Raw genomic sequence first — 10,309 nt, forward strand, 5'->3', positions numbered from 1 at the left:
CCAGAGCCATGTGAAAGGGAAAAAACTTTTTTCCTTTTACATGGTTCTGGCGAACCCAGCTGAGTTGCAGGGAACTCAGCTGGGATCGCCAGAGCTGGGATCGCCAGAGCCATTTATGGCTCGTCAGAGCCTTTCGGGCTGATCTGCCTGGTTACAGGAGAACGACACCCGGCGTATAAGACAACCCCCGACTTTTGAGAAGATTTTCATGTGTTAAAAAGTCGTCTTATATGCCGGAAAATACGTTATATCAGATCAGGATGTGAGGGGGATTTAAACTTTGCCATTTCAAAAATAATTGAATATTGGTAGGCAATTCTATAAAGCCTCAGATATCTAAGGAAACAACCATATTTCCTTAAAAACATTGAACCCATCCCTTTAAAAAACTAACTAAATTAAGTAAATTAAAAGGAATAAAATGAGAAAAACTCCCTCCTTGTAATAATAAACACATCTTTATGAACAAGATCTCCATCCATTCAGAGCATTGGACATAACTGATGACACTTTGAAAACATGATATACAAAGACTGAATAATAGTTCCTGATCATAGCTAAATTGTAACCAGTTGCAGCACTTGATAAGGAATTCTTTAATGGACAAGTTCCTCCTTCTTGTCAACATTTTTTTTAAACAATATCACATTCTAAACATGCCTTAAAGACAAATATAAATGAGTCCAATCCTTGCATTAGTTAGAAACTCTTGTTCCTTACTATATTTTCTCTACAATTCAGATCCGATCTCAGTAGAATAATGTAGCATTTGGGGAAAAAGATACAAGCCAAGAGAGCAGCTCCAGAGGCCAAAATGGAGAAGATCTCCACAGCCACCATGGACTTTCCTTTCGTGCTCAGGTAGGTGGGGAGGAAAGTGATCCAAACACTGCAAAAGACCAGCATGCTAAAAGTAATGAATTTGGCTTCATTAAAACTGTCAGGCAATTTCCTAGCTAGAAAGGCCACTGTGAAACTGATGAAGGCCAATAAAGCTAGATAGGCAAGGACAGTGTAAAACATCAAAGCTGAGCCTTCCTTACATTCCAAGATGGTCTCTCCAAACAAGGAGTGGAAGTCCATGTTGGAAAATGGGGGAGAGGTTATCAGCCAGGTGGCACAAAGAAGTATTTGGACCAGGGGACAGGTTAAAACAATGGAGTTGGTCAGTGGTTTTCCTAAGAGTTTCCTTGACCTGTTTCCAGGCTTGGTGGCCATGAAGGCCAGAATCACCATGGCAGTTTTTGCCAAAACAGAGGAAACCGCAAGGGCAAAGAGAATGGCAAAGGCAGACTGTTGGAAGAGACAGGTGATCTTCCCTGGTTGACCAATGAAGAGGAAGGAGCAGAGAAAGCAGAGCAGGAGGGAGACCAGGAGGATGTAAGTGAGGTCTCGGTTGTTGGCCTTGACAATTGGTGTGTTGTGATGTTTATAAAAAATAAGCAGGACTGCAGATGTCATCACTGAGAGAAAAAGAACAAGGAAAACTAAGATGTAACCCAGGGTGTCTTGATAGGCAAGGAAGTGGATCTTCTTGGCAATGCATTGGTCCTTGTCCTTGTTGGGAAATTGGTCTTCTGGGCAGGGTTCACAGTGAGCTGCATCTGAAATGAAAAGTGTTTGTCTAAGGATTTCTTGAGCAATTATATCTTTCCCGCAAAAGTGATAGGTTTGTTTCCTTTCTGCTGGTGACCTACCCACCAAGGCAGTGATGAAATAATCCCCTGTGTTATTTATGGGGCATCAAAAAGAGCAAAGCATCCTCCATTTATGATGATCCTGGGGATAGATTAGCGAGAGACAAGGATTGAGTTTCAGCTATCCATTCACTGTGCACTTTCATGAGTCATGTGGCTTTCAGTTTGAGATTGCTGCCTGATTTTTCTCATGGAACCCACAGAAGAGAGACAGATCTGTTATCCATGAATTCTGGTGTTTTGCTGGTGTGTACATTATCCCTTATCCTGATAGTCTTAATGTCTCTGCTTTGTACATTAAATCTGTTCGTTCAGTCTTTTTTTGTCTCCCTCCTGCTCTATCAAAGAGACATGAATAGATGGATCTCCTCTTTCTCTGGCAGGTCTATTTCCTCAGAGGTTGATAGAGATGCCAGAAGAAGCTCACTCTAAATGATCAAATAAAAACTTGGACCACATGCCCCACTTCCTCAGGAAAAGACTGAAAGTTGGTTTCCCAATTAGATGTGAAAGTAGAAGCAGAAATGAATGTTGGGGGACTCATAATTTGTGCCCTTAAACTATCCTTGCTGAGGGTCGGGAAAGGTGGCCTCTGTGGCCAGGGCAGTTTAAATGTTTAAACTGAAAGGTTCTATTGAAAAGTGTGAGTGCATATCAATGTTATAAAAAATGATCACAATAACAAAAAAATTGAATTAATGAATGTCTTCCTTGATCCTGGAAGATTTACATTTGTTGTCTGCTCTTTATCAAGATTGAACCTCTTTTGAAACATTTGAGTCTTATCACTATTCAATTTGCCAAAGAACTGGGAGGGAAGGGTGAGAAAAAATGTAGACACTCCAGAGACAGACAATGAGAGCCAAGAACCTACCAAGGCCACTGCTGAAGGTGTCTGACAAAGAAGTGAACTGTTCTTAAAAGAAAAGGACGGTTCATAATTGGACAATGTGAACAGCCAGGGGTGGGGAGAAGGACAAGATATTGTTTAACCATGTAGGCCTTGTGTGGGAAAAACCAGAGCTGGTTTTGATTCTTCAGTACCAAAATGGTGTATCCAATAAAGTTTTGCTTTGGGGATTACAAAGTTCCTGAGAGTGTCTCCTTTTTTTGGGTTTGCTAGTCGGACCGTTGACATTCTACCTGTCTGATTAGAAATGGATCCTTCTGGACAAGGGTCACATTGGTAGCAGCAAACCTGCTTGCCCTCTGGAACTCTTCTCCTCTCTCCTGCCTGGCATCTCTTCATGCCACACCTGGCAAAGGGCACCTTCTGAAAGAGGAAAGAGAAACACTTGAGATGACTTAAGCAATCAACCTGCTGCATTCATTCTTTTTTCCATTCCTATTCCCCTTCATTATTCCTACTTCTATGTTCAGATTCTCTTCCAAAGAAAAACTTTTCTACTGAAATATGGAAAAGCTCCTGTGGGATTCAGGCCAGTGGCACTTCTGAGACACCCATGGATTTTGGAGATTGGAACTGGGATCTCAGCCTGCAGAGGAAGGATTGTGACTGAACCATAGCATTGCTAAAAGAAAGAACCATGAGGATACAACTGAGTGGAAATGATCCATGGAAATCACTGTTGCTTTCTGTAATTGCATCCTGCGTTTCAAGCAGATGTTGCTCCCAAGCCTAACCCTTTGTGGAATGACACAAACCAGACCTCAAAGGTGTTACCTGCATAGCAGATTTATCACCATATGACTGCCACGATTTCCAACTCAATTGATTATTTTTCAAGTTAGAAAATTGTTCTAACATATCAGGAAGAGAATGAATCTATCTCTCAACTTATAACATTTCCATTCAGATCACCTTTGTGCCCCAGACGATTCCATCAGAGTTAATGGTGAAATCTTGGCCTGGGGGAGCCTCAGGATTTACTTGCCCAACTTTTATGGGGATAAAAGATCGATTGGGGAAGAGAACCCAGTTGAGAAGATCATAACGAGCAGATCCCAGTCCATCTTTTGAGAAGGAGACTTCATCTCCAGCACTGTTGTTGAACTGCACATTGCTCAAATAGGGAAGAATCTGAAAGAAAGGAGACCTTTAGAAATAGGAGTATGTGGGCTTGAGCTACAAATGAGACATTGTGGTTTCTATCACAACATGATTGCCACCTTGAGAAGATGGGTTTATGTTTAAGAAGCTAGTTCCATCTCTTGGTGGCGATCTGAGGAATCAAGTGTGTTGAACTCTGAAACTAAGTTTTCCCTTTATCATTGGGCATGGTTTCCAATTAGTATTTCACCAAAACACAAGAATTTTAGTTCCACAGTCTAAATTTAATTTTAGGATTTTCCTCTTGTGATACTTGGCTACATGCACTTTCAAATAGTTACTTTGGCCCAAGGTCTTGTTAACTGATCAATGAATGTTTGAAATGAATAAATCATTTCTAAGAGAACCACGGAAAATTCTACTTGTTTTCTCTGGCTTGTTGTCAAAGGCAGCAGAAGGCAGGAACCAGGTTTGATCCATTGGGCCATGTGGAAGGAAGCATCTGACCTGGTTGGACACTTCACTATTCAGAAAGGTCCAACATTTTAGGCTTTGATGCAGAAAACTCTAATGAATTTCAGACCAGGAACCCATTAGGACCATTTTGAATCTTGCTCTGTGCTGTGGTTGTCATAGAAACAGAATCACAGCATTGGAAGGGACATTGGAGGTCGTCTAGTCCAACCTCCTGCTCAAGCAACAGACCCTCTACAGTTTTAGACAAGTGGCTATCCTGTCTCTTCTTAAATGACTCCAGCAATGGGGCACCCACAACTTCTAAAGATAAACACTCCCTTAAGAAATTTCTCCTTAGTTCTAGGTTGATTCTCTCCTTGGTTAGTTTCCATCCATTCTTAATCAGAAGCTCTTTTCACACAGCAAACTGAGTAGCACAACAAATGGTAAACTTAAGAAAAGGGGGCAGGGTCTCAGATGAATTGGTATGGGAGTACGCAGACATTGAATCAGTAACTGAAGAAATTCATATGGGGAGCTTCCGATCTAAGTGTCTGTGGACTGAGTCAAAAGCCATAGAAATTACCTGCCATGACTGGACATCTGAGATCCTCTTTCCAAGCCTCATCATGGTCGGTTGAACTCTGGATCCATACATTGCATGTAAAGCGTGTGCCAGAGCATAAACAGCATTGTAGATATTATAACTTTCTCCTGTCATTCTTTTTTCAAAAGTGTAATTTTGCAGATTCTGCAGATTCTCCTTTTCTGTACATTGTTTTTCCCCCTTTGGAGGGATTTTTCCTGATTTATGGATCTTGCAGCCAAAGACCGCTTCCCACCATGGAGGGAGAAAGACATCTCCTTGGGGGTTCAGAGGGTCTAATGATAGGAGGAAGTGGCTGAATTCAGAGACATCCCCGGAGTGGTCCCTAAAATGCAAAGCCCCATGAAAAAGCTTTAGCAATTGCCATGTTTTTTCAGGTTCTCCCACACCAAGTTTCCAATGGAAAGTAAAGATACAAACTTTCCTAAATGATACTTTCCTGTAGTTTTCAAAAAAATATGCCGCCCATATTATAGTGCCCGTAACAACTATGTCTCCAAACATAATAAACACTTCTGCTTTAGACCACGTGCGGAAATTAACAATAATCTTGTTCTGAGTGATTTCAATATTATCCAATTCCACCATTAGAGTGAAAGCCAGGCAGATCTCCTTCTTCTGGAGCATTGGAGTCAGAGTTGAAATGAAACTTTCTCCCCTGTCATCTTGAGGGGCCAGAAGACCAACCCAGTTCCACTGGAAATGCAGAAGCACCTGGACTAAACCCACATACTGAGGAGATTCCTTGGGATTAATCCAGAAGAAGGAAGGATAAACTCTTCTCTCTCCCTGGGAGAACTCAAAGCCAACACCGAGCTGAAAAACAATGAGATTCATCTTTCAAAGACAAAGTAAAGTCTTAGGACAACTTTAGGAGTCACCATTGTGTGGTTGATGGCCCTCCAGACTCACTTTGACTGGCAAACTTCATCTTCTTCCCTTCTTAGTCATTTTTATTGGTTGTCACAAGAAAAGAGAGGAAACCAACAACCTGATACAGAGAATAAATGGCACTAAAATGATGGCTACCCTTTAATAAAGAATAAACTAAGAATCACAAGCTCATGATATGCCCCGCAACAAAAAACCTTCTTTTAGTTTTGTCTTGACTTCTGTGTGTATTTTGATCTTTGTCTATTCCATACTGTATCCAGGGGAGCTCTCTTACCTGTGGGACCTTAAAGACGCTGAAGATGGAGGCCATCAGCCTTGAGGACTTGGCACTGAGATCACCAATGACGGAGAGCAGAATGTCCTGCTGGTTGCATTTGTACCCTGGAACCACTTGGCCTCGTGAGGAGAGCATGGAGAGGCTGTTTAAGGAAATAAATATCTCCCTCTGGAAATGGCCATAGATGTGGAAGCCAAAGGTGATGTTGGGGAGCAGAAGAAAATCCTTATTGACCTCGGAGACAGCAAACATCAATGCAAGGAACTGCTGGTAGTAACTGATGATGATTCTGTAGTGAGAAAAACATTGGTGAACGTTACAGGAAAGCTTGTGCATGGCTGTAGAATTTGCTTCACTGTTTGGGGGGGGGGCTTTGAGGGCAGAAACTCCCAAATTTCATTGGGTTTGGGTTTTTTTCCCCAAAAGATTTCCCTTGGCTAAACTTGGATGTCTTTCTGAGAAAGGAGACAAGGCTTTCCATAAATATCATGGACTTTTATCATCGTTTTATACTCTCTATCATCCCTGCCATATTCACTTTGCTGCAGTGGTTGTTATCCATTTCAGATGCTCCCCTTTCACCATAATTATTTAACGTGTTTCTTGGAGCTGCTTCTTCAGGTGTGGTAAAGATTGTTGAGCACAAGACTACAGTGAGGGTCATCTCATAGATATACTAAAGGCCATTATTCATGAGCCATGTTGATTCCAAAACTGAGAGGGATTTTTGTAACTCCTGAACACTTGAAGAGTGTTGAGCTTTTATTTGAATTCTCTACTAGACATTTCTCTTCAGATTAATATTATAATTTGACTTCTTCACTAGGTCAGCATAGCTTCCCTCTTCATTTTTGTTGTTTTATCATCTTTCTGATGAAGAGATTGAGAATTCAAGTTTATTTGAAGAGCTTGGTATTTTATCGAGAAAAGCGCAACATGTTAACTATACCAGGGCAGTTGAAAGCACTAGAAGAATTATTTCTAAAAATAGTCCCCGAATTTAAAGCACAGAAAATAATTATCTGCATGTTTCCCCTCCAGTTCAGACTTACACATTCTGTAGATGACGATTCACTTTATTAAACTCCAGGACAGGAGATTTATAAATGGTTCCAAAGGGCAAATTCCCACCAATAATGAGATTACCAGGCCTATAGTAGCTTGCATCTACATTGATGTAATCCCTGAACACACATATGGTTTGCAGCCTTTTTGCTGTAATTGGAGCCAGGAGCCAGAAGAGCATCAGCATCAGAAGTAGCATGACTCCTGCCAGTCATTCTTATCACCTTCCCTCCTAGAACAGAAATCAAGGTTTATGCAGAAACTGGTTTGAAGGTTGCTCCTAAAACCTCACTGGAGCTTTAGCAGATCAGACACCACCTGTGCCACCTGGATGGCACCACAACAAATTTATATCAACAATGCTTCCTCTTACCTATGTTTGGGCTGTGACCATAGAGGAAACAAAGGCATGTGAGTCTCTTCAAACCCAGGAATGAGCTCTTTGCAAGACAGGCTAAGGTGACACGTTCTGCCCCCCATTTCGTGAATTCAGAGATATTTTTATCCTGGAAGATCTTTGTGTCTGGAAATCCACAGGGGATACATGAAGAATGACTGTTCTTCTGATAATTGCAAAGAAAGGCCAGTGTCATATCCCCTAAGCAACAGCTTCTCTTCATGCAGCAGAATGGAAAACATCTTTGTGTCTCTTGTAATTCACAGAGCAGATGGAGTCATGGGGAAGTTGTGTTGTTGACCTACAGCACACAAGATGGATTTTGGTTTATGCCCTACTTTGGTCAGATAATAGAAGGGCTACTTGGGAATAGTGGCACAAGGCAGAAATGGAATTTGATGAAGAATCTCAGGATTTTAACTGCAATTTTTTTGGCAAGACTTGCAAATTTCTTTTCCTGTAGCCTAAGGGTAGCAATTGTCATCTGGGTGTCTCTTTTGGTCTTTTGGGGTGTTGCTCCCCAAATTGCCAAGTCTGAAATTCTTTTCTTGAAGATTCATTTATAGGACTAATTGGGATCAATGCTAGTATACCAACCCTCCTGCTGCACAGCATCCTTCATGTCTGAACCTCTGGAGGGCATTTCACAGTTGACTGTGGGGTTCCCCAGGCTTATAGTCTTGAGAGACGTCCATTTGCAATCTCCAGGGCAGGCATAAAGACATTTCACCATCTCCAACCTCCTTTTTGGCTCAACTCAAAGCAGACCACTTCCAACCTGATCTGAGGAGGAGCTATCCTGGTCCCCTTTGTCCAGGCCAGATCATGGCCTGATGACTTTGAGATTCTTTTATGCTGCCCCTCTCTGCAGGGGGGATAATCTATCCTAGAATCATTATAAATGCAGCATGATTTCCTTGAATGAATGAATTCTTAAACAAAGATTTTAAAGTAGGGTTTACCTTGGAATATTTTGTATCTAGAAATCCACAGGGGATACACTATGTGTATCCTGTATTATCAGTGTACTTCTGATAATTGCAAGGAAAAGCAATTGCTCTACCCAAGTAGCAACAGCTTCTCATTCACCAGAATGGAAAAACATGTTTGTTTTTCTTGTAATGCACAGAGCAGATGGAGTCCTGGTGAAGTTGTGAATCTGACCTCCATGAAACTGACCCCCTGCGTACAAGATGGAGTTTGGCCTGGGCCATAGTTGGTCAGCTAGTGTGAGTGCTAATGGGGTTTGGTGGCAAATGAGAATCAGTTGTAGCCTTGTAACTGTGAACAATGCTTGGATGCAATAATATTCAGTTGTATAAACATCAACTGACCAAGCAATACTGCCAAGGTTTTGCTCTAGTATCTTTTGTGGCCACGGACCCGCAAGATTTAACACAAGATTTAAATTTCTTCAAGCCTTCATGGACCCCATGTGATGATTTTGTGCCCCTCCCCCCAGGCTGAGAATCACTGCCATAGACCAAAATCGCCAATGTTGTCACCCACCTGAAACTTCACCTAGCATGAGATCTCTGGCACTTTCTGAAATGTTGCATAGACCACATGAGGGAAGTAGAATGGATCACTTCGTCAAACGGCTGCATCGTGTAATTACAGAAGTGACCACCATTTTCCAATTGATCACAATTGAATGGGGTTGCTGGAGGCTGCTTCCAAAAATCAGCTGGTCCAAAATGAAGTGGTTCTCACAAGATTGGACAATTCTAGGTTTACCCATGCTAGACTTTTGTCCCATGAGCTGCAGTGGCTCCCACATTCCTTCAAGGCACCATTCAAGGTGCTTATTATCATTTTTAATTTACCATATATCACAGGAATAGGTGATTGGAAAATGCCTCCTTTACTTAGGAAGGTGAGATGACTATCATGCCCTGAATGACCTTGCTGGAAACATATACTCATTAAGGAAATTTGATTGTGATCCTGGGCATGGGTTGAATTATTCCTGTGCAGATTTTCTATGCACACAGATCCCATAGACCAGCATGGTTTACCGAGAAATTCAAAGAGCTGAAATATCACAAGAGATGATTAACGTACTGCATACATTTATGACATAACTTTCCTCATACATCCGAGGGAAATTCTGCTGGATATTGATGAGGAAGTACAGCAGATCCAGATGGGTGGGGGATTTGAATTGAAATGAATTGTGGCAAGGAACTCTATAAAGACTCACACATTTAAGGAAAGAACCATATATGTTTAAAAGCATTGAAACTGAACCCAATCCTTTAAAATACTACCTTGAAAATGATTGAAATAAAATAAGGAACAAAATAAGAAAATTTCATCCTTGAAATAATAAACATATCTTTAACAACAAGCTTTCCTTCGTGCAAGGCACTGAAATTCACTGAGGATATTCTGAAGTCATGACAAACAAAAATCTGGTGATTGTTGCTGACCACAGGTAAATTTTAACCAGTTGCAGCTCTTGATAAGGAAATCATTAATGGAGAAATTTTTTCTTCATATCCTCATTTTTTGGAAATATCTTTTCATTTTCTAAACATGCCTCAAAGACAAATGTATATGAGACCAATCATTGCATTTGTTAGACATTCTTGTTTCTTACTATATTTTCTCTATAATTGAGATCGGGCCTCAGCAGAATAATGTAGCATTTGGGGAAAAAAATACAGGCCAAGAGAGCAGCCCCAGAGGCCAAAATGGAGAAGATCTCCACATCCACCATGGACTTTCCTTTGGTGCTCAGGTAGGTGGGGAGGAAGGAGACCCAGACACTGCAAAAGACCAGCATGCTAAAAGTAATGAACTTGGCTTCATTAAAACTGTCAGGCAATTTCCTAGCTAAAAATGCCATTGTGAAACTGACGAGGGCCAAGAAACCCAAATAGGCAAGAACAATGTAAAACAT

The sequence above is a fragment of the Pituophis catenifer genome, unplaced genomic scaffold, assembly GCF_029215685.1.
Source record: "Pituophis catenifer annectens isolate HBS135680 unplaced genomic scaffold, rPitCat1.0.hap2 SCAF_1, whole genome shotgun sequence".
NCBI lineage: Eukaryota > Metazoa > Chordata > Lepidosauria > Squamata > Colubridae > Pituophis > Pituophis catenifer.